Genomic DNA, 23,123 nt, shown 5'->3' on the forward strand with positions numbered 1-23,123 from the left:
CTAAAAAACCGACTTCTATAAATTTGAGCTTATTCCGTAGTGTAGACATACCCTCACTGTTTCTCCATCCATGGTGACTCTGACTCTCCCAATGGTAATACAAGAGCACGCATACCAGGCAGACTGTTTTTTTTTAAACAACAACAATAAAAAGCAGGGCACAAACCTCAAACTTATTGAGAGTTCTAAACTTTGATTTCATCAACCACCTGCATCAAGTGAAAACCCCTCAGGCACATTAATAGCCGTTAGTGGAGTCACAGACAGTCCCCTTGGATACTCTGGTCTCTCTTGCCACCCAGGGGAGCGTATCACTGTGATAGATGGCTCTTATGACCAAAAATTGCAGCAATATTCAGGTTACTCCTAGTCCCTAATTTCTCTGTGCCTCAGTCCCCTCATTTGTTAAACTGGGAGAAAAGGGATAAACTGTTACTGACCCTTGGTATGATAGCTGAGAACACTGCATGCAAAGCCACTTTGGCTCATGTGGAATAGTGTAAGAGTTGATAATGTTGCCGTTACCATTGCAGCCTACATCAAAGGTAGTTGGCTGACTCCCAGCCCAGGGATGAAGAAATTGTCTTTGAATCCAATGAAGATGCACTTAGAACAAAGGAGGTAATTTAAAAATTAAATTAATAACGTTAATCTGAACACTGCAACTTGATCTGAGAAAGGAGGGAGATGAGGGAATCTGAGGATCACGGGCCTCAGCCAATTCCCATTGTAGTCCACCTGAGTCTTTCCACTTACCGCAACACTGGTATGGGCCATTAAAGAAGGAAAGCAATGTGCCTGTTCTCATTCTCAGGGTCCAGTGCCCGGACATCTAGCGCTATGGTGTCTGATTCATCACGCTTCTAAAAGTGGGCCTAGAGCTTCACAGAAGATCAGTCATGGTCCTTGACCTAACGAACTTGCAATAAACATTTCAATATGACACAGTGACTGAGAGTGATGCACAGTAGGGCAAGAAAGGGGTGAGAAAGGAATGAGGGTTACAGTAAATATGATTGTGCATCTACTCCTTTTAAGCTCATGTCACTAGAATTGTAGCAGGCATGAGGAGGGTGGGAAGTGGGCTAGGTTGAGCTCCTAGGAATAAGCAATGTTACTCCTCCTTTCCCCTCCTCTCCCGTACATCTCTAAGCCATGTGGGTCAGGAGCCCCACCAGTACCTCTCCTAGAGTTGGAGCATGAGCTCTCAAAACATAAGAACAGCCATACTGGGTCAGATCAATGGTCCATCTAGCCCAGTATCCTGTATTCCGACAGTGGCCAATGCCAGGTGCCCCAGAGGGAATGAACAGAACAAGTAATCATCAAGTGATCCATCCCCTGTCGCCCATTCCCAGCTTCTGGCAAACAGAGGCTAGGGACACCATCCCTGCCCATTCTGGCTAAGAGCCATTGATGGATCTATCCTCCATGAATTTATCCAGTTCCGTTTTGAACCCTGTTATAATCTTGACCTTCGCAACATCCTCTGGCAAAGAGTTCCACAGGTTGACTGTGCATTGTTTGAAGAAATACCTCCTTTTGTTTTAAACCTGCTGCCTATTAATATCATTTGGTGACCCCTAGTTCTTGTGTTATAAGAAGGAATAAATAACACTTCCTTATTTACTTTCTCCACACCAGACATGCTTTTATAGACCTCTATCATATCCCCCCTTAGTCGTTCCTTTTCCAAGCTGAAAAGTCTAAATCTTATTTAATCTCTCCTCATACGGAAGCTGTTCCATACTCCTAATAATTTTTGTTGCCCGTTTCTGAACCCTTTCCAATTCCAATATATCTTTTTTGAGATGGGGCGACAACATCTACATGCAGTAGTCAAGATGTGGGCATGCCATGGATTAATATAGATGTGATATTTTATTTTCTTATTTGCTTATTATCTATCCCTTTCTTAATGATTCTCAACATTCTGTTAGCTTTTTTGATTGCTGCTGCACATTGAGTGGATGTTTCCAGAGAACTATCCATAATGACTCCAAGATCTCTCTCTTGAGTGGTAACAGCTAATTTAGACCCCATCATTTTATATATATAGTTGTGATTATATTTTCCAATGTGGGATTACTTTGAATTTATCAACATTGAATTTCATCTGCCATTTTGTTGCCCATTCACCCAGTTTTGTGAGATCCCTTTGTAGCTCTTCACAGTCTGCTTCGGACGTAAGTATCTAGAATAGTTTTGTATCATCTGCAAATTCTGCCACTTCACTGTTTACCCCTTTTTCCAGGTCATTTATGAATATGTTGAATAGGATTGGTCCTAGGACTGACCCCGGAGGGGACGCTACTATTTATGTCTCTCCATTCTGAAAACTGACCATTTATTGCTACCCTTTGTTTCCCATCTTTTAACCAGTTCCTGATCCATGAGAGGACCTTCCCTCTTATCCCATGACAGCTTATTTTTCTTAAGAGACTTTGATGAGGGACTTAGTCAAAAGCTTTCTTAAAATCTAAGTACACTATATCCAGTGGATCTCCCTTGTTCACATGCTTGTTGACCCCCCCTTAGAGAGTTCTAGTTGATTGATGAGGCATGATTTCCCTTTAAAAAAAACATGTTGACTCTTCCCCGACAAATCATGTTAATCTAAAACACATAGCTAAAGTTGTACAATTGTACAGTTAAAGTGCCAGACCAAAAGGCTTTGTAAATCACATTTATAATGGGTGTGATATACACTTGTGCCAGCTGGATATCCATACCACAAACAGCACTAGAAAACATTTATGGTAAGATCTAGAGCAGAATATGGGTATTTGAGCATGGAGTATTGGGGTTTGGAGTATTGGAGCATCCTTTGTAAAACACTTTGAGTTCTACGGTTGAAAAGTGCTATATAAGAGGTAGGTATTCTTATCTATAGGGGATATTTTTCTAACACCACTGTAAACTATTGCTTAATGTATGTTGAAAGGTATAAAGTAAAAAGTCATTTGATTAATGCATACTGTATCTGCTAGGCTTTACCAGTCTTCTCAATGTTTCTAACCAAGTGTACAGATGGCTTTTCTGGCAACACTTTTGAGGTATTCTCTGTGTTGTATGCTCTGCAGGGGAACTAAAATCTATGTCATCACACAGAGAACATGTGTCTTGGCAAGTGTATGATAACCCAGCTTACACTGATGATAAAGTTAATACAGCGTTAGAGCAGAGGAGTATTAGATGATGTAAAGGAAAGAAAAACAGTGAGGAATTAACCAAATCTTTTTACCAAACTGCTTCTGAATGTTGCATAGCAAACATCAAGCTAGAGCCCCTGGGAATGCTGATATTACAAAGTAAGAGTGAGAGAATGTGGACTTTGAGGAAAATGAGAGGTTAACAAATGACAGTGCATGCAGGTGACATGATGTACGCTTCTCTGCATAGCTTGGTCAAAACATCTCTGTTTTGATGTGTTACACATGAGCCCTGGATCCTCTTGAGTAGTGACTTTTAATTATGCTAACCTGCATGGTGGGGTGGTATGGTGGCTACACTTCTGCTGAGAACTATAAAATTAATTTAGCCAAACCCACCATTTTTTCTGACTGCTTTATACTTTTTTAGAGTGGTGCAAAATAGTCCAAAGGCATTCAAGGATCTGGCTCAAGGTTATAATGAAGAGTAAATTTTCTAAAGCTACAACACACAAAACTTCTGTGAGAAACTTATATATGAGAAGATCAACAAACACCGCCAAAGGGTGCTTTATCACTACACTAAAAACCAAGCAGTACCCCCACTTCACGTCCCATCCCTCCCCAGGTGGATTTGTACTTAGCATTGTACTTGGAGACTGGATGTACTGGAGACTCCACTCTGGGCCAAATAGTCATACTTTTACGGGTTTAGACAGAGATAAGATCACATTTTGTAGGTTCTCCAAGGCTAAGAGAGAAAAAAAACACAGACAGTGCGTCACTAAAGTAAGGAGATATGGCTGAACAGACACAGAAAGCTGGTCTGCCATGTAAGAAGGTGCCAACTAACATAGTCTTATATCGGAGTAGGACTTTACTTTAATAATGAGACTTGCAACTGTAAGAGTTCTCCAAAGCCCACATAACCAGGTAAAAGTTATTTTCCACTCATGTAAAGAAGAATTCCGAAAAATAGTGACACAATGCAATATGCAAAAATTCAGACATTAATTCTTTTTTCAGCATGATACTAAAGGATGAACAAAGATCATCAAGCCAATCTTTACATTTTTAAAATATATTTTAGCTGCGCTAATTACAGTTTTACATACTAAAACATTCCATTTAAGAATAAATGCAGTAGTCCAATATGCCTGTCTTTTAATGGGGTAATATCCCTGAGGCTCTCTAGAAACTGGCATTTTAAAAACTTTTAAAGAGTTGTTTGGCTGAAAATTGTTTCATTTAAGTAGTATATATTTTTTCTCTATGTAAAATAAATAAATGAAAAACATTATCTGTTCCATGAACATCAGAGGAAGTCAATTATCATTTGGACCAAGGGAGTTTTGAATTGAAGTAATTATATTTGGGGCTGTGTGGCATTACTTTCATTTCAATGAGATCCTCCTACACTTTGCTGTTATTGATTTATTCAGACAGAAGTTAGACAAGTGTTTGCTATCAATATGCAAAATTATTTTCCATCTGAGCAATTCTCAGATGGTTTTATGATGTTCACTTGGCACCCCAACCTGTGTAACCTCCCAGTACCTAGAGATAAGGATATCTAAAAATATCTAGTGACTTTCAGTTTACAACACAAATGTTAAGCTACTGTTGCAACATGTTTTCCCCTAATATGTTCACTAACTGCAGCATCAGTTCAGAAAAAACATTTTAAAAGACTAGAGAACTGTAAATCTTCATTAAATCCAGAGAAATATGTACAAAGTCCTGGAGTTCTTTACTATTTTTTTGCTCTGTCCTTATGCCATCAGAATTTTGTTGAAACCAAAAGAGTACGACTGAACTGACCAAATATGTTCTACATTTGCTAATTATTTAAAAAAAGAAAAAAAAATCAGCTTAGTTCCAATAAACAATTAAAATGAGCAAATTAAACTCTAATTAGTAGGTCATGTTCTTATTGTTACTTACTTTTAATTGTAATTACTAATTGGTTAATAAGCCAAAATTATCCCAGACCACACACCACACTATTAAAGTCACTGGAGTTACTCCACAACTGAATTGGGTCCATTGTGTCTGAAACATAACAAACCCACAGTTTGTGCTACCAAAAATTAGTGCTAATAAAAAAAAAAATCATGTAGTGTTATAATACCTAGTTCTTATATAGCACTTTGAGATCTACTGATGAAAAGCAATCTACAAAAGAGGTCAGTATCATTATTCCCATTGTATTGATGGGGAAAACAGAGTAACAGATGGGGGAAGTGACTTGCTCAAGGTCACTTAGTAGACCAGTGGCAGAGATGGAAATAGAACCCAGCTCTCCTGATTCATTATGCTTTTAATTTAATGCATCACTGTGGCCAACATCAGCGAGGGAGAAGAGCTATTTAAGATCAAGGACCATGTTAGCACAAAAGCAAATGGGTATAAGCTGACCATGAGTAAATTTAGGCTGCAAAAAGAGGTTTGACCATCAGAGGAGTGAGGTTCTGAAACAACCTTGCAATAGCAGTAGTGGGGGCAAGAAACCCAACTGGTTTCAAAATGGAGTTTGATAAATTTATGACTGAGATTATGATGTGGCTGCCTATGATAGCAGAGGACTGGATTTGATGACCCAGGAGGTCCTTTCCAGGCCTGTGTTCTGAATGTAATAAATGTGGGGAGATTTGCATCATTTCTGCTGACTAGAAATCTAAGTGTAGTAGCTGTGAAAGGTTTGCCTTTGGCTAGGGATCAGCAACCTTTGCATGCCACCGACCAAGCTAAGCCCCCTGGCGGGCTGGGCCGGTTTGATTACCTGCCGTGTCTACAGGTTCAGCCAATGGGTTCACAGCTCCAGGCCAATGTGGGCTGCAGGAAGCAACATGGGCAGAGGGATGTGCTGGCCGCTGCTTCCTGCAACCCCCATTGGCCTGGAGCAGTGAACCGCGGCCACTGGGAGCTGCGATCGGCTGAACCCGCGGATGCGGCAGGTAAACAAACTGGCCCAGCCTGCCAGGGGGCTTACCCTGGTGGGCCACATGCCAAAGGTTGCGGATCCCTGCCTTTAGCAATAAACAAACATTGCCATTGGTAATTAAATCTCCACCCCTACCAAAAAATGGTACTGTAGAGAAATCTCTGAAGTAGCATAAGACAGGGACACTCCTTCTTGTCTTCTCATTCCTTTGTGGGAAAAAATCATTAGCAAACACTTTTCAGAGCTATTTATCCCTAAATATCAATATCATGCCTATTATTTGGTTCCTCCTCTGATGGTGGCATATGTGTGTTTGATCTTGTATTTGGGAGGTAAGATGGGTGAGATAACATCTTTTATTGGACCAACTTCTGTTGGTGAGAGAAACAAGCTTTCAAGCTACACAGAGCTGCAGATAGTCATCTTCACCCAGTGTGGGGTCCCTGTCACAGATCCTAGCAAGCATCTCTTCCTGATCACCCACTAGGACTGCTGTGAGAGGAATCCAACCTCTGTGAGCTGGGTCCCCAGGGTATTTCAAGTTTCTGAAACCTGAATGAAGTCCAACCACTGCCTGATTCTCCAGGTGCCTAGACACACTCTCAGGATTCAGACCTTCTATCTGGCACCCCTCAAAGTGTTTAAACATGATTTCCACCCAACTTGCCCCTCTGGGCACAGAGCTGACCCTTCAGATTCCCCAGTGCATAAATGCACCCCTCTCCCATAACTCCATCCAAACAGGTGAAGCTTCTGGTTTACATTCCCACTGTCTCCCTGGGCAGGTAGCAGTTATGAAGCAGTCAGACTGTGCAAAGCTTGTCTTTTGACATCTTTATGCTCTTTTTATTTCATCATGTAAAGCACAGAGACTGCAGATCATACAAAGCAATAAAACATTCTAAGTGCCATGTCCCTCACTAGCTCACCTTTCCCTTAGGAGACCTGGGGGAGATCATCTGTGTTCAGTCAAGGAGGCAGCCTTCTCTACCCCTTTGGCCTACCTGCCCTTGCAGTAGCCTCCCTCATCTTAATGTGGTGCAAAGGGGCTTCTCTCTGCAGTTCCCTCCTATGAGTTCCTTTATAGACTCCTGCTGGAATCACCTGCCATTTTCTTCTCCTCCTGGTAACTTTCCATTACTTTCAACCCCCCACCCTTAGGACAGGAGGAAAAAGTGATTTATCCCAGGTAGAGCAAATCCATTTGCTCAAGGTATTTTACTTTGAATACACAATCATTGATCTCTGCTCACTAACCACTGTCTCTGGCCTGCCAGAGACATGATACAACCCTGCTAATTCATGGTGAATCCACATACATACAGGCTTTCCATGACACAGTAACTTCATGATACAATTTCATAAAATCATCCACAACTGAGAATGGGTACTGGCAGAACCCCACTTTCTCACAGTCCCACAAGGTTATCACATTGAAGTGTGACCATTAAAGCAGAAGCCGTTACGTCCAGTTCACTCTCCTCTTTTAGTTATGTTAGAGAAACTAATGCATTATCTAAGACGTTTTCCAAATTAATTTAGAAAAAAAACAGGACAAATCTATATAACATTTCCCATGTCTCTCTTTGTATGCTTTTTATATACCCATGCTTCCTACTTTTGTGCTTTGAAATGTTTTGCCTACCATAGATATAAATAGATATAAATAGTTGTGGAATTATATGATGAAAGTGCAGGAAACAAAGTATGCCCCAGGTACTTTGCATTGGCTGTACTGAGCATAGTTCTTTGATCTGACATAGTGACATCAACTGAAATGAAGATGTGTGTTCACTATTCAGTGAGCACACATCTTCAACTCAGGATAAGAACAACAATTGTTTTCCATCCCAAGAGAGTTCCAACACAGCTTGCTTCTTAGTTTCTAGTATATTAGAGATTCTTCCCTGGAGACCTTTTTTTATTGAAATATTGTTCTGCTGACATAGGGCTTTTCTACTTTGGGCATACACATGAAAAAAGACTCAGGTTATCCTGAAGTGTGGGTACTTATTGGTTTTTTCTATTGTGAATTAGATTAGAGAATATGATGTTTTAGATGTATATAATCTGTACAACTGTACAAGAGAATACAATTTCATTGTCCAAACCATTCTAATAGGTTGAAATATCAGGTGGTTGTATGTTCTCACTTTTGCTATAAAAGGACCACATCCTGCAACACTTACTCATGTGATATAGTACTTTACTCATTGAGTAGCCCCAGTGAAATCAATGGGGCTATTCGAGGAGAAAGGAACTATGCAATGTGACTAAGGATGGCAGGATCTGGCACAAATATGGATCAAACAACTCTACTACTGCAAATGAATTTTAAATTTAATAGAAATGACTAAGATTACAAAGCCAAGAGGCAGATTAAAACCCATCTCTTCTGCTACATTTCTAAGAGCATTGCTTCTGAATTTTAGATTAAATCTGTACATGGATTAATTGGTTTGGATTAGAGATGCCCAGATTTGAATTTCCCCAAAATTCAAAGAGGCTCAGTGCCAGAATTTCAATGCAGGAAGAGCTGTAGTGAGACAGCTGACCCTCCTTCCACAGATACTTCACAGATGCATATAGTGGGAGATCTGCACACAGAAGTGGAGAGACTGGGGGATCTCTCCAAGGCATAAATGGAACTTAATCATACAACAAGAAATTTATTTGTTAAAACTTTGGAAGGAAATTGATTAATAATATTTCACAAAGAATGATTCATTTGACTTATGTTTTTTTTTTTTTTAAGATCATCTGTATGCTGGAAATTACATCTGAATGCCTAGGTAAATCAAAATCTTTATAGTACAGCCCTGATAATATCGATAGACTTTCAAACCAGTAGCATTACATTCAATATGGTTATTGCTCAATTAATTTATTTTTATAAGCAACAGGGGGAAGGTAATACATCAGAAACTGTCTGAGATTCTGGAAGACACCTTAAGAAGTAAGTTAGTTCATCATAAAACCATCTCTTTATTTCTCTGTCTTTCATGCTTTCTCTTTCTCATATCCTCTTAATATCTCTGCATAAGCAGTTAACTGAAACACAAAATTCAATACAACTTTATTGTAGCAACTAACTACTATTACATTCTGAGAGATTCAGAGCCCCACCTGCAACTCCCTTTTGAAGGCAATAGCAGATGCAGGTACTCAGCATTTCTCAGGATTTGATGCCTTGATATAATATAAAGTGACACCAAACTGTTCAACGGCTGTTAATATAGGTCAACAGCGAGAAACATTTTGCTTTTATCTACTTCTTAAAGCCTTTGCTACCAAGGGTACTTCCAATACTCTGTGGTGTAAGAGGGGTATGATATTTTTTATTATTATAAAGATATTTCAAAGCACAATAACTGTATGTTGCCTCTGGGATACTTCTCTAGGCAAACTCCATATTGATTTTTCTTAGCATATCTCATATAGTTTGTTATCAGTCCCAGGAGCTGCAAAGCTCAGTTTGTGCAATAGAAGCAACAAAATCCTATACAAAAGCAACTGCAGTATTAGACTGCAGTCCAAACCCACTAACCTACAATAATTCTTCTATGTTTTGTGCTTAAGTTAGTATAACCAGTAGTATCTCTTACTGTTGCATTTTTTTCCCCATGTAGAAGTAACTAGAGAGCTGCAGCCCCTTGGTGGGAGCTCCCAGTGTCATTGTGCTTGGGGCAATCACAATGTCGCCTTGATTTGAAGGAGCACATAGGGAGCATGAATATGCTTGAAGAACTACGCCACCTAATCACCTCTGTAGTCAGCCAGCTCCGATGGCTCGTAGAGATGGGGTGCAGTCAGGGCTGTCCTTAGGATTTATGGTGCCCTAGGTGGGATTATTAAACTGGTGCCCCTATGCCTGACTTGCTCTTAGCAACACAAACATAAGCTTACAGTATTGGAAAACTTGGCACATGTACTTTATTAAAAACAGTTTAACTTAATTGAAATCAGAGTCTTATAATAGCACATGCCAGGCAACCTAAGCTTTAGGCAGTGCTACCAGCTCCACCTGTAATATGCATAAGGGTACAATAAAAGTTAAATCACTAAAATATTTAAATGGTTACATGGAATTTCCAAAATGACTAGATATGTTCATAGGCAGAGAACATAACTCTTCCAAAATGCACAGATAGCAAAAGAGAAGGGCACTTGTTTGTTCAGGGTGATGAAAGGAGCCAAGAATAAAAAAAGTAATAGCCGAAAATCAGAAAAAGGAAAATTCAGGGTCCTATACTGCCATCTGTTGCCAAATGAGTCTTTGGCTGATATCAGTGAAGTTCAGTGAGCAGAATGAGAATGAGATGTAACTCTTAGGGCTTGTCTACTTTCAGCACGGGAGCTTCACTGGTCAGCTGTGCCCCTGTAGTGATTAGTGAAGATGCTACCTAGGCCACCAGGAGATTTTCTCCCCTTGGCACAGGCGTTCCACATCCCCAAGAAGCAGTAACTTTGTCAACAGGAGAAGCCCTCCTGTCGACATAGCGCTGTCTGCATTGGGAGTTCGGTCGGTATAATTGCATCGCTCGGGTAGTGTGGGGGGGTGGAAAATATACATCACAGAACAATGAAGTTATACCAACATAAGTTTGTAGTGTAGACCAGGGATAAGTAAAATGAGTAGAGAAACCCCTGTGTATGTACATGTGCCACAGGACTGCCCCTGGAGAGTAAAGTAGGTTCAGGGTACCTGTGCCGACTAGTATAATCCTCTACCTAATTAAGCTCTGGCAGAAGAGGGAATTTGCTTTGAGTACCTTCCCAATAAGGGAGCTTGATGGGGATGAGTAATTCCAGGTGTGGGAATGAATGGTAAAAGGAACAGAGATACTGAGTTCAGTCAGACACAGAGAGAAATCAGGAAGGGTGGGTGCTCCTATATAGATGCCTACAGGGCCTTTCTGAGAGAGGCTTTAGGAAGAGGTCTCAGGGAAAGACTGGCACAGGCTATGTAGGGGTCTGGGGAAAGGCTCACTTAATGCGACCATTAGCCTGCTCCTTTGGTGACACTAGCATCAATAGCAGAATAGCTGTGTGGAAACTTTGTGCTCCTTGAGTTCTTTCCCTCTTTTTTGGGCCTGCTCTGGGATGGATCATAATCTAGCTTGTGAATGCCTAATTAAAAAAAAAAACAAACAAACCAAACCAAAACGAACAAAAAAACCCCAAACCTATGGTCTATGGTTGGCTAAATTCTGTTCTGGCTGGAGTAGCCAGAGGGAGAAGAGGAGCTATCCAGTATGTTCTCTGCTACTGGAATCTCGTTTGCTTAGGCAGAATTTCTCATTGCTGTCCTAGGCTCCATTCTGTGTCGTGTACTATATTGTTCCTCTGAGAAGATGCAAATTGTTCTTAAGGTTAATGCTTGTTTTTTGCTGCCAGAATTTAATATATAAGCTGTCTCTACTATCCCTTACTTATATTCTAGACAGACCCTCTAAACTAGAGATGCACAAGTTTCAGGGATATGAGCATGCAGGGCCATGCATTAGACTCACTTGCTTGTGTAGTCCTGGGCACTATTCTGGGAGAAAGCCCTGATGCATGCATTAGGGGAAGAGATTCAGTAAAGGCCAAGATTTGGCTCTTTGTGCTCTAATTTTATAAAGGTTCGTGCTTATTTCCAGTAAGGGAGAGGGTTGAATATGGTACATCAGACCATAAACATTTTAATACACATTAGCCATAAATCTGACAGTATGCATTTTACAGACATTTCCCTAAATGTCTGTAGTTTGATCAAACTGGCTTATCTTCATGTAAATTCTGAGTAGTCCAAGGGCTGTGATATCTCTTTCTGTCTGCATGCCACGAACTGTAGTTTGATTCCTGTACCAGAAGTCCCAATGCTGCTATTTTTGGCCAAACTTCAATGTTGAGTTGAGTTGTATTTTTCGCAATGTATTCCCTCAAGCATTTTGTGGCACAGCCAATACAGAGAAGAAAAGACAGGACATTAAAGCTAGTTCAGAAGCATGAATACAGATAGAAATCCCCCCTCTGCGGTGTTTCGGAGCCTAGGTACTAAAAGGCAGTACATTTACATGAACATTCTTGCAATATCTGTCATACAAGTTTATTAACTAGGGTTTTTATCGACAGGAAGAAGAGGAAAGAAAAATCAAATAGGTTTATGCAATGGCAAAGCTGGGAGGACAATGCAAAATGGAGTTCCTGCTCTCTAATATGGCATTTCTTTATGCTTGTTGCTGCTATTTTATAACTTACTGGGCTGGGATGTGTAGATATTATATTTGAGGATGAATGCATAGATTTCTACTTACAATCAAGACAGATTTTTTTTAAAGCAGTCTGATCCTGATGCAGTTTCTCTCTGACATGCTGAGGTGAATAGTTGTTGTTACAATCCATATCAATTACCCACCTTGAGAGTTTTTTGCAGCTACAGTGAGCAGCTCAGGGGAATTTTAACATTCAAGTTAAGGGTCTTCTATAGGCAAAGTGATCCGTTAATGGGGTGGCAGTTTCTGTGAAAGGCTCCTTTGTTGAGCCACCTTCAAACTCAGGGGCTAGACCCCTGCAAAAACATGTAAACTTAGGCTGGCAATTGGATCTTGTTAGCTTCAACCAAGATTTAAGAGCTAAACTTGGAGAGAATGTTTACACTGAGCTTTATGTTTATGGTGAGGTTTTTAAGTTACCCGTGAAAACAAATCCAAGGAAAAGGGCAAATTAACACTACATACAATGTGTCTATACACTGTTCAAAGCAGAGGAGGAAATGTGCTTGTGCCTTCCCTTCATACTTGTGAACCTGTGGAAGTTATAGTAGTGATTCAGCTATTGGCATTACAGCAGCCTTCTGAGTCATTGCTCTCAACATCCATGTTGTCCTACCCTAGACAACTAACCCTATCAGTTTCCCTTTATTAGCAAGGGAAATACAACTATAATAAACCACAGGGACAAGAGTAAATACATAGAAATGCAAAAGCAACTCTGAATAGAGAAAAGCTGAGGATTTGACCTATGCTATAAACAGACAAAAAGAATAAACTATCCTTCAGTCCCACATGTTCATGAATCCTGAACCTGTACTTAAGGAATCATTCCATGGGAAGCAATGAGAATTTAGTATGTGTAAGGACTTGTAAACTGGAACCCATAGATAGGCCTCAAGATGAAAGCTGGGTAGGAAATGGTTTTTCTGCTCCTCCAACATTTTTTAGATTTCAATTTTATTTTCCCATCCTGAAATGAGACAAAAAGTCAGAATCTCAAAATTTCACATACTGAAAATCTGAAGAACGTTGATTTGGATCAACTGGAACATTTAATTTTAATAATTTCAAAATGCTTCACTTAGATTTTGACCATTTTAATATTTAAATTTTTAATATAATTAGTTTTGAATGACTTTTTGTTTTAAAGCTTAAACTGGAAAACCAAAATATATTTATTCAAAAATGTAAATGAAGTGGTCTGATAGTTCAGATTTTCTTTTTAAATTGTTTTGAAACCAACCCTATCCTGCAAAAAAGCTTTAGTTTCAATGAATCAAAATATTCCAACTTAAAGTTTTAGTTGAAAAATTCCCAACCCTCTCTGCTAAAGATTTCTGAGACAGAAATTCCGAAGGCCCAGTTTCATTCAGACTGAAGTTTAAACCAAACCTCTTTAGTTTGACAATCTTTATAGCAGCCTCTTTCATAACACTTCCAGTAGTTAGCTTCAAGTAGCCTGGGGCTATTGAACAAATATCCTTTCTAGTATTTTAATAGTTCCACTCCCCATTGTGGTCAGTTTCAGGGGCACATTAGAAGCTTTTTAGAAGCTTGAAAAAGATTTGGGTTGGGCCATGGGTGTGGCTTGGGCCATTGCTTATTTTATCTAATTAACAATAAGAACAGCCGTACTGGGTCATACCAAAGGTCAATCTAGCCCAGTATCCTGTCTTCTGACAGTGGCCAGTGCCAAGTGCCCCAGAGAGAATGAATAGAACAGATAGTCATCAAGTGATCCATCCCCCCTTTGCCCATTCCCAGTTTCTGTCAAAAAGAGGCTAGGGATACCATCCCTGCCCATCCTGATGGACCTGTCTTCCATGAACTTATCTGGTGCGTTGTGTGAAGAAATACTTCCTTTTGTTTGTTTTAAACCTGTTGCCTATTAATTTCATTTGGTGATGCCTAGTTCTTGTGTTATGAGGAGTAAATAACACTTCCTTATTTACTTTTTCCACACCAGACATGATCTTATAGACCTCTACCATATTCTCCATCGTCTCTTTTCTAAGCTGAAAAGTCCCAGTCTTATTACTCTCTCCTCATATGGAAGCTGTTCCATACCCCAAATCATTTTTGTTGCCCTTTTCTGAATCTTTTCCAATTTCAATATATCTTTTTTTGAGATGGGGTGACCAGATCTGTGTGCAGTATTCAAGAAGTGGTCATACCATGGATTTATACAGAGGCAATATGATATTTTCTGTCTTATTATCTATCCCTTTGCTAATGATTCCCAACATTCTATTAGCTCTCTAGTCAGAATGGGAATCACACACCCACAGTTATATAGTTTAATTGCCTCATGCTATGAAAACTATGCTGTTCCTCAGCAGAGGTCCTATAATCTGTCTTGGAGGTTAACCAATACATGACAGCCCATACTGTAGGTAAAGATCCTGATTATTCAAGTAGCTCTGTGATGCTGGAGCCCAGGCACAGTCCCACTGGTGTAGAGCCCATTGTAGTCAATTGGGATTCAGGTGGGTGCAGACGCCTCCCCATACCAAGCTCCTTATCGGTTTGGGGCATTAGTGGAGCATACCGAAAATGTTGTTGGCAGGATGCTTGTTGACACCCGCAATGCCTGGTGTCAAAGTGGGTTTTGGAAATAGGAACATCAAAATGTTGAATTGTAATATATAATCTTTTGGTCATAAAAAGGCAAGTGCATTCAGTTCACTGGTATTGGAACTTCTCTTAAAATGTTTTTAAAACCTCTTTAAAGCAACCCTGCTTTTGCTCCCTCTGCATGCTTAAGCATGCATGTTAAAACCTTTAAATAGAAAGTGATTACACTGATGTAGGAAAAATGGTAGACAATAAATTACCTGATGATCTCTGGGGTCTTTTAAAGGTGGATGCAAGACGTGCTGCTAGTACAACTTTCTTGCCTCTTCCAGCCTCTCAAAAGATATATTAGCATCTTATATGATTTGGGCAGATTTGTGCATGCAGAGCTCAGCTGGTTTTAGCAATTTGTATCCAGAGACAAAGTAGCAATTTATGGAATAAATTTTCAATGATGTGCACACAAGCACTTAGACTTGCAATTCTCATTAACAGTTATGGAAGATGTGCATCTCATTCCCAGCACACCCTGCTGAATGCTTTCTCTGTATATCTCTAGACCAAATAATCACCTTAGAACTGCTTAGTGACTAAGTGACTACACTGTAATTTTTACCTAGTTACACGTTACATAAAATTAACTGATTGCACATGCAGCCATCATAAGAGAAGAAATATCCCAGAAACCCCTACTTCACTCATGAAACAGCGCAGAGGGGGTCATGTAGGCCTAGGTATGTGTTAGGATGAAATCACATCAAAAATTAAGTGCCTGGAGTGATTTTAGGAGGATAGTTTAACCTGGCCCAAGCATTTGTGTCATAGATGCTGGAAACAGACCCAGCTTACTTCATTTGAAATCTTTTCTGAATACAGTTCATAATTCCAGGTAATGATGTATCCAGCCTATATAAGTGTGGGTCAAATTCCTCTCTGGTGTAACTCCATTGTAATAAAATCCATTGATTCCAATGGAGTTATACCAGGGATGAATGTGGTTCTGTCCATATGATGTAGATGCACATCTTTGTGAAGACTGGAGGTCTCCCAGAAAAAAAAGCTTCTGTTCACTCAGGTTTCCAAAGCAGAACATAGCAGGACAGATTCTCAGCTGGCATAAATCACTATAGCACCATAGAAATCAATGGAATTATGCCACTTTACACCTGCTGAAGATCTGATCCAGTCTGTGCATACTCATACTGTTATCAACATCTTCTTCCTTGTGTTAATCCCATCAAACGAGGTTCACTCTAAATGTCCTGTACCTCTAAAATGCTCAGTCCAATGCCATTTCCCCTATCACACCATATGCTAACACATTTTCCTTTGACATCCCACCACTTCTTCTTGGGTCAGCCTCTGACTCTCTCCTCAAGCAACCCAAAACCATAAGCCACTATGTTAGCCCTCTGCCTCAGCAAGAGTGAGTTTTGTGAGAAATTAGACTGTGTGTCAGTTCACTCCCCACACCAGTCTGCCTGCTTCACTAGCAAACTCCTCAAGACTCTACCAGTCTTTACCTTATCCTGCAAGTAACAGTGAACCCCATTTCCAGAGTTCCAAAGAGTCGTCTCTGTGTAGTGTCAAATGAAAAGGACTGGACACCTCACAGAAATGGTTTGATGCCTTGTTTGAGGCTGTACACAAGCAGATATGGTCACAAACAAAACAAAACACATTTTCTAGTGCCTAAAACTTATTTTTAGCAAGTTACACTCTTTGCCTGAGCTATTTTCTCACTTACATCAAGTTATCAGCAACCCTAGCCCTCCAGGACACAGGATCTAACTTTCACAGAATCAGAAGGTCCCATTCCCTGAGTGCAAGATAACTAGAATGTCTTTTTGTTCCCCTTGCATTTCCCTAACGTCTTTGCCTTAAGAGCCAAGAAGACTTCCTGGGGGTACAAATTCTGCCTCCAGTGTGCTCACTAAGCTGTTTTCTGCTCACTAACTTGATTGTTTTACTTACCTTACAGGTAAGGATACTTTCATTTTCCTCTGCCTGCAATCAAGCAAATCAGACAGGAAAATCCACATTCTTTTGTCTAGGGCAGGCTTGATTTATGCACTGCCTCCAAAACACATTTTAAGAACATATTTCCAGCACACACAATTCTTTATACACAGCCCATACATACATCACACATTGATACTCCTGACCAGAGCATCACCAGTTTGCATATGATACCTTTTCAAGATACCTTTTGCATACATATTATGACAACAGTGGCTGAGGGTAGTGAGAGTGTCAGGCCTGATATGAGTTACAGATTAGTGTGTCCTCTGCCAGTGTGCATTGATGGGCTCTTCGGGTCACATGACCTTTGCCTTTTTTCTTCAGGCTTGCTTTGTTGGATTCTTGTCCACATAGTTGTCAGGTCTACACTATATATGACCAGACCGTCCCAGCCTCCACTCACTCAGTTCTTGATTCATTTGAAGACTCATAGTGTTGATAGATTTATGGCCATTTTTTATGGCTGGCTGCCAACCTGATGACAATCCTCCTTTTTTCAACTGAGCTTGGGACAGGCAATGGAAGATTTACCCATACTGACATATTTTGTCAAAATTCAAGAAGGTTAGAAGAAAACTGATTTCAGTAAAATACTCACTGTACTTATGGGGATCTCTAAAACAATCATTGTTCCATCCAGCAGTAGCGTGTAAGTCTTTTTGTCAATGCTGCTCATCGGTTCAAATGTTAATTGGCTGATGCAAGTTTTGTAGCTGTCATTCACAGATTAATGTATGCTGAGTGTGTTGATTGGCAGTTCTGAATTGGTGGACCTTCAAACCTCTCTAAATGGAAATTGAATAATATAATTATTTTAAAGTGGGTACCTGTCACAGCAATATCAACCCCCTTTAAGAGGGAATAGGCCCAATCCACCTGGGACTAGTTTAAGTGTTTCCCAAGGGGGCTGGACAGAGGACACTTGGACCCTACAAAGAGTGAGGCTGGCTTTTAGAGGAAGTGGGGAGGGGTTCTCTGGGGAAGGATATAAAATGGGGAGTGTAGGTTGGAGTCTTTTCTTCTCTTTCTCAGGGCTAGAAAGAAAAGAACCCTGAGGATTAACAGTTTATGGGGAGCTGGCATCCAGGAGAGAGCCCTGGAAGGCACCACTCTGTAAGAAGAGTAGGGAAAGGACTGTGCAGAGCTAGAGTAGGAGTGAAGTGTCTGCAGAGGGCTACGTTAGATTTTGGAGACTGAATTAAAAGAGAAGCCAAGAGGGGCAGAAGAGTTTGTTTTTGTTGCTCTTAATTTTGTTGGCTAGTTGATTTGGACTTTTAGGATTAAATTTGTGCCAATAAAACAAGCCCAGGCAAGGCATTATTGTCATGAGTCATGGCGTCGCTCTTGAGGAGCTTTGATGGGGAAACTGAAGTGGGACCAGCTGGTAGTGCTGGAGATGGCTGAATGGTGGCACTTTATGTGCATTGCTGGTTAGATAAGCATATCAGGGTGTTAGCTGATGTACTGACTAGATAAATACAACAGAGATGTGGTCAGGTTTGGAACAAATGTATACTTTTTGGGGCTAAGGTTATGGGAAAGTCCCTCATTCTTGGGTTTAACCCAGTCCTATGACCCTTCCTGAGGAATACTGTCTTTGCTCACTCTTTCCCAAACAGTCAATGTATAGCACCTATGCAAGGGAATAGGTATGCTGAGCTACAGTTACATTTGGAGCAAGCGCATCTGCATTTAGTCAGAGGTTTTCAAAATTCAAGCAATTATAGTAATCCATGCATTGACTTTATTTTTAAGCGCACATCATTTGCAGAGGTGCTGCGTACAGCAATACAAAAATTGATCTATCCAACTGGTGATCATTCAGATGTATGAATTTATTCTGCTGCCTGAGTCCAATACTTAATTTTCTATCGTGTGCAGTAACTTTTTGGAGTCATTTTAAGAATAGATATTTGAGCTCAGTACAGAGAAACATTTGACTCACTGTCCAGGTAAAATGCCAATAAATAGCTGCATAGAACCATGCTCATTTAGCTACTTAAAATTAATAAGTTACATATTTGGAAATCTGTTCTTCCTCTGATGGGCTTATGTAGCTCATATTCAGTCACTTGATACAAATATTACCTCATGTAGTCTCTTTCTCTCTCTCTCTCTCTCTCTCTCTGTCTCTCTGTTATGGAGGCTGTTAGGGCACCTCATTGCCAGCTCTGGCCTCTATGCTTCTCTCCCCTTCTGCTGCTGAAAGCTGTAATTCTAATTCTAGAAAAACAGGCCAAGTTGGCACAGAAGAGCACATCTACTCTGCAGCACGCTCTCTCTTTCCTGAGGCACCTCAGAAGGCTATTAGCATAGGGCTTATGGGAGTTTATAGAAATTTGGGCATCAAGGAGGAATGCTTAGAGCCAGAAAGTATCTGTATTTCTGTCTAGAACCTATACATATTCAGGTAGGAGGTAATATATTCAAACTAGTAAAAATGATTAGAGTTATGTGGAAAAAAATAGTTCCATTTTGCACAGGATTTCAATGTTTTAAAATCTGGTGTCATTACAGTTCAGACCATAATGCCAAAACTCCAGAATTCTCCATGATATGGCTTCCTGACTCATATAATCTGCAGGGTTGGCTGACCCGAACTGTGAACCTTTGGAATCCTAGGGTCCTGGGACAGACAACCCAGTTGGCTGCCCTGGGGTCCCAAGCAGCTGCCAGGTGGGATGCTGAGGAGCCCAGTGGGCAAGCTCAAAATCGGTCCAGTTTGTCAAAGCTGCCTGGCAGGCAGGGTTCTGACTGTTCACCCATCCGGGAAACACCATCAAATACTGTCAAGATCTATATGGATAAGAAAGAGGGACAGCTAGAATGGCTGCATCAAGGGACATGGTCATAGCATGGAAGATGGAGTTTCCTTGGGAGAGTATGATTTATTAGTTGATTAATACCTGAGGCTTTTCTAATATTCTCCATATATTGTAATTATGATTACTAAATGCACAAAGTAACGTGTTTTGCATAATCTAGTCCTCTTTTCCTGTCTTTTTATATTCAGCCAGAGTAAACTGAAATCAGTCAGTGTACCTAGACTTCATGTATTTGACTTCTCCTTATACTAGAATGTATACTAGAGTGCTCCATTGTGACTGTTCTGGATAGCACTCCCAACTCAGATTCAATAGCCAGGTACACAGGAAAAGCCCTGGGAACTTTTGAATTTCATTTCCTGTTTGGCCAGCATGGTGAGCTCATTGGCACAGGTGACTATGCAGTCCTAGAATCACAAAAGACCTCCAGCATGGACCGAACGGGAGGTACTGGATCTGATCTCTGTATGGGGAGACGAATCCGTGCTATCAGAACTCTGTTTCAAAAGACAAAATGCCAAAATATTTGCAAAAATTTCCAAGGGCATGATGGTCAGAGGCTACAACAGGGACCCTCAGCAGTGCCGTGTGAAAATTAAGGTGCTCAGGCAAGCCTACCAAAGAGGCAAATGGCCACTCCAGGTCAGAGCCCAGACATGCTGCTTTTATGATGAGCTGAATGGAATTCTACGTGGGGGGGGCTACTACTACTCCATCTTGTCCGTGGACACCTGAAAGGGGGGAGTCTCATGCAACAGGGATGAGGAAGAGTAGGAAGATGAGGAGGAGGAGGATAGCACACAGTGGGCAAACGGAGAAACCATTCTCCTCGACAGCCAAGAACTGTTTATCACCCGGAGCCAATACCCTCCCAAGTGGGCTCCTGGATCATGAAGCCAGAGATGGCACCTCTGGTGAGTGTACCTTTGTAAATATAATACATGGTTTAAAAGCAAGCGTGTTTAATGATTAATTTGCCCTGAAGACTTGGGATGCATTCGCGGCCAGTACAACTACTGGAAAAGTCTGTTAATGTGTCTGGGGATGGAGCAGAAATCCTCCAGGGACATCTCCATGAAGCACTCCTGGAGGTACTCCCAAAGCCTTTGCAAAAGGTTTCTGGGGAGGGCAGCCTTATTCCATCCTCCATGGTAGGACACTTTACCACGCCAGGCCAATAGCACATAGTCTGGAATCATTGCATAACAAAGCTTTGCAGGGTATGGTCCCGGTGTTTGCTGGCATTCAAGCAACGTCCGTTCTTTATCTCTCTGTGTTATTCTCAGGAGAGTGATCATCCCAGAAAATTGTGTGTGTGTGTGTGTGTGTGTGGGGGGGGTTAGTTGGGTTTGTGCTGCACATTAACCGAAAACCGCAGCCCCTCCGTTTAAATGGCCAACCCAATGGGTGCTTGGTATGGGAAAGGAGTGTGCTGCTGTTTGAAACCATTCCCACATGTTATGAAGGTTGAAGAATCTGAAAGACTGTGGCTTACCATGGCTGCCTGCAAGCTGAATTCTGTTCCCTGGCCCTGCGTGTGTGATCTCTTACACCAAACTGGCAGGCCCTCAATATAACAGGCAAAATGCAACCTTGTACCAAAAGCACATGTGCTATGTAATGTTAACAGCTTGGTTCACCGTGAAAGAGTCATTGTTTTCTAAAATGTGTCTTTTTAAATACTACTCTCCCTTTTTTCCTCCTGCAGCTGCAAATGTTTCAATGCTCCCCCTATCATCTCTGTCCCAGAGGCTAGCGCAGATAAGAAGGTGAAAAAAATGCTGAAATGCTGAGATTAAATGTTCTCTGAGGTCATGCAGTCCTCCCGTACTGAAAGAGCTCAGCAGAATGTGTGGAGGCAAACAATGACAGAGCCCAGGAAAGCAGAAAATGAACATGAGGACAGGAGGGATGAGCAAGATGAGAGGTGGCAGCAGCACGATGAGAGGAGGCAGGATGCAATGCTGAGGCTACTGGGGGATCAAACTGATATGCTCCGGCATCTGGTGGAGCCGCAGGAAAGGCAGCAGGAGCACAAACTGCCACTGCAGCCCCTGTGTAACCGCCAGCCCTCCTCTCCAAGTTCCATAGCCTCCTCACGCAGATGCCCAAGAATGTGTGTGTGTGGGCCCTCTGGGCACCCAACCACTCCACCCCAGAGGACTTCCCAAGCAACAGAAGGCTGGCATTCAATAACTTTTGAAGTACAGTGTGGCCTTGTCCTTCCCTCCTCCCCTCATCCACCACCCCACCCAGTGATTCCCTCCTCTCCCACCCCTCCTGGGCTACAGTGGCAGTTATCCCCCTATCTGTGTGATGAATTAATAAAGAATGCATGATTTTGAAACAACAATGACTTTATTGCCTCTGCAAGCGGTGATCGAAGGGGGGAGGGCGGTTGGCTTACAGGGAAGTAGAGTGAACCAAGGGGGCAGGTTTTCATCAAGGAGAAACAAACAGAACTGTCACACCGTAGCCTGGCCAGTCATGAAACTGGTTTTCAAAGCTTCTCTGATGCGCAGCGCGCCCTGCTGTGCTCTTCTAACCGCCCTGGTGTCTGGCTGTGTGTAATCAGTGACCAGACAATTTGCCTCAATCTCCCACCCTACCATAAACGTCTCCCCCTTACTCTCACAGAGATTGTGGAGCACACAGCAATAACAATGGGAATATTGGTTTCGCTGAGGTCTAACCGAGTCAGTAAACTGCTCCAGCGCGCTTTTAAATGTCCAAATGCACATTCTACCACCATTCTGCACTTGCTCAGCCTATAGTTGAACAGCTCCTTACTACTGTCCAGGCTGCCTGTATATGGCTTCATGAGCCATGGCATTAAGGGGTAGGCTGTGTCACCAAGGATAACTATAGGCATTTCAACATCCCCAAAAGTTATTTTCCGGTCTGGGAAGTAAGTCCCTTCCTGCAGCTGTTCAAACTGACCAGAGTTCCTGAAGATGCGAGTGTCATGTACCGTTCCCAACCATCCCATGTGGATGTCGGTGAAACGTCCCTTGTGATCCACCAACGCTTGCAGCACCATTGAAAAGTACCTATTGCGGTTTATGTTCTGGCTGCCAAGGTGGTCCGGTCCCAAGATGGGGATATACGTTCCATCTATCGCCCCCACCACAGTTAGGGAATTCCATTGCAGCAAAGCCATCCACTATGACCTGCACATTTCCCAGAGTCACTACCCTTGATAGCAGCAGCTCAGTGATTGCGTTGGATACTTGGATCACAGCAGCCCCCACATTAGATTGGCCCACTCCAAATTGATTCCCGTCTGACCGGTAGCTGTCTGGCGTTGCAAGCTTCCAGAGGGCTATCACCACTTGCTTGTGAACTGTGA

The sequence above is a fragment of the Lepidochelys kempii genome, chromosome 1 (assembly GCF_965140265.1).
Source record: "Lepidochelys kempii isolate rLepKem1 chromosome 1, rLepKem1.hap2, whole genome shotgun sequence".
NCBI classification, from domain to species: domain Eukaryota; kingdom Metazoa; phylum Chordata; order Testudines; family Cheloniidae; genus Lepidochelys; species Lepidochelys kempii.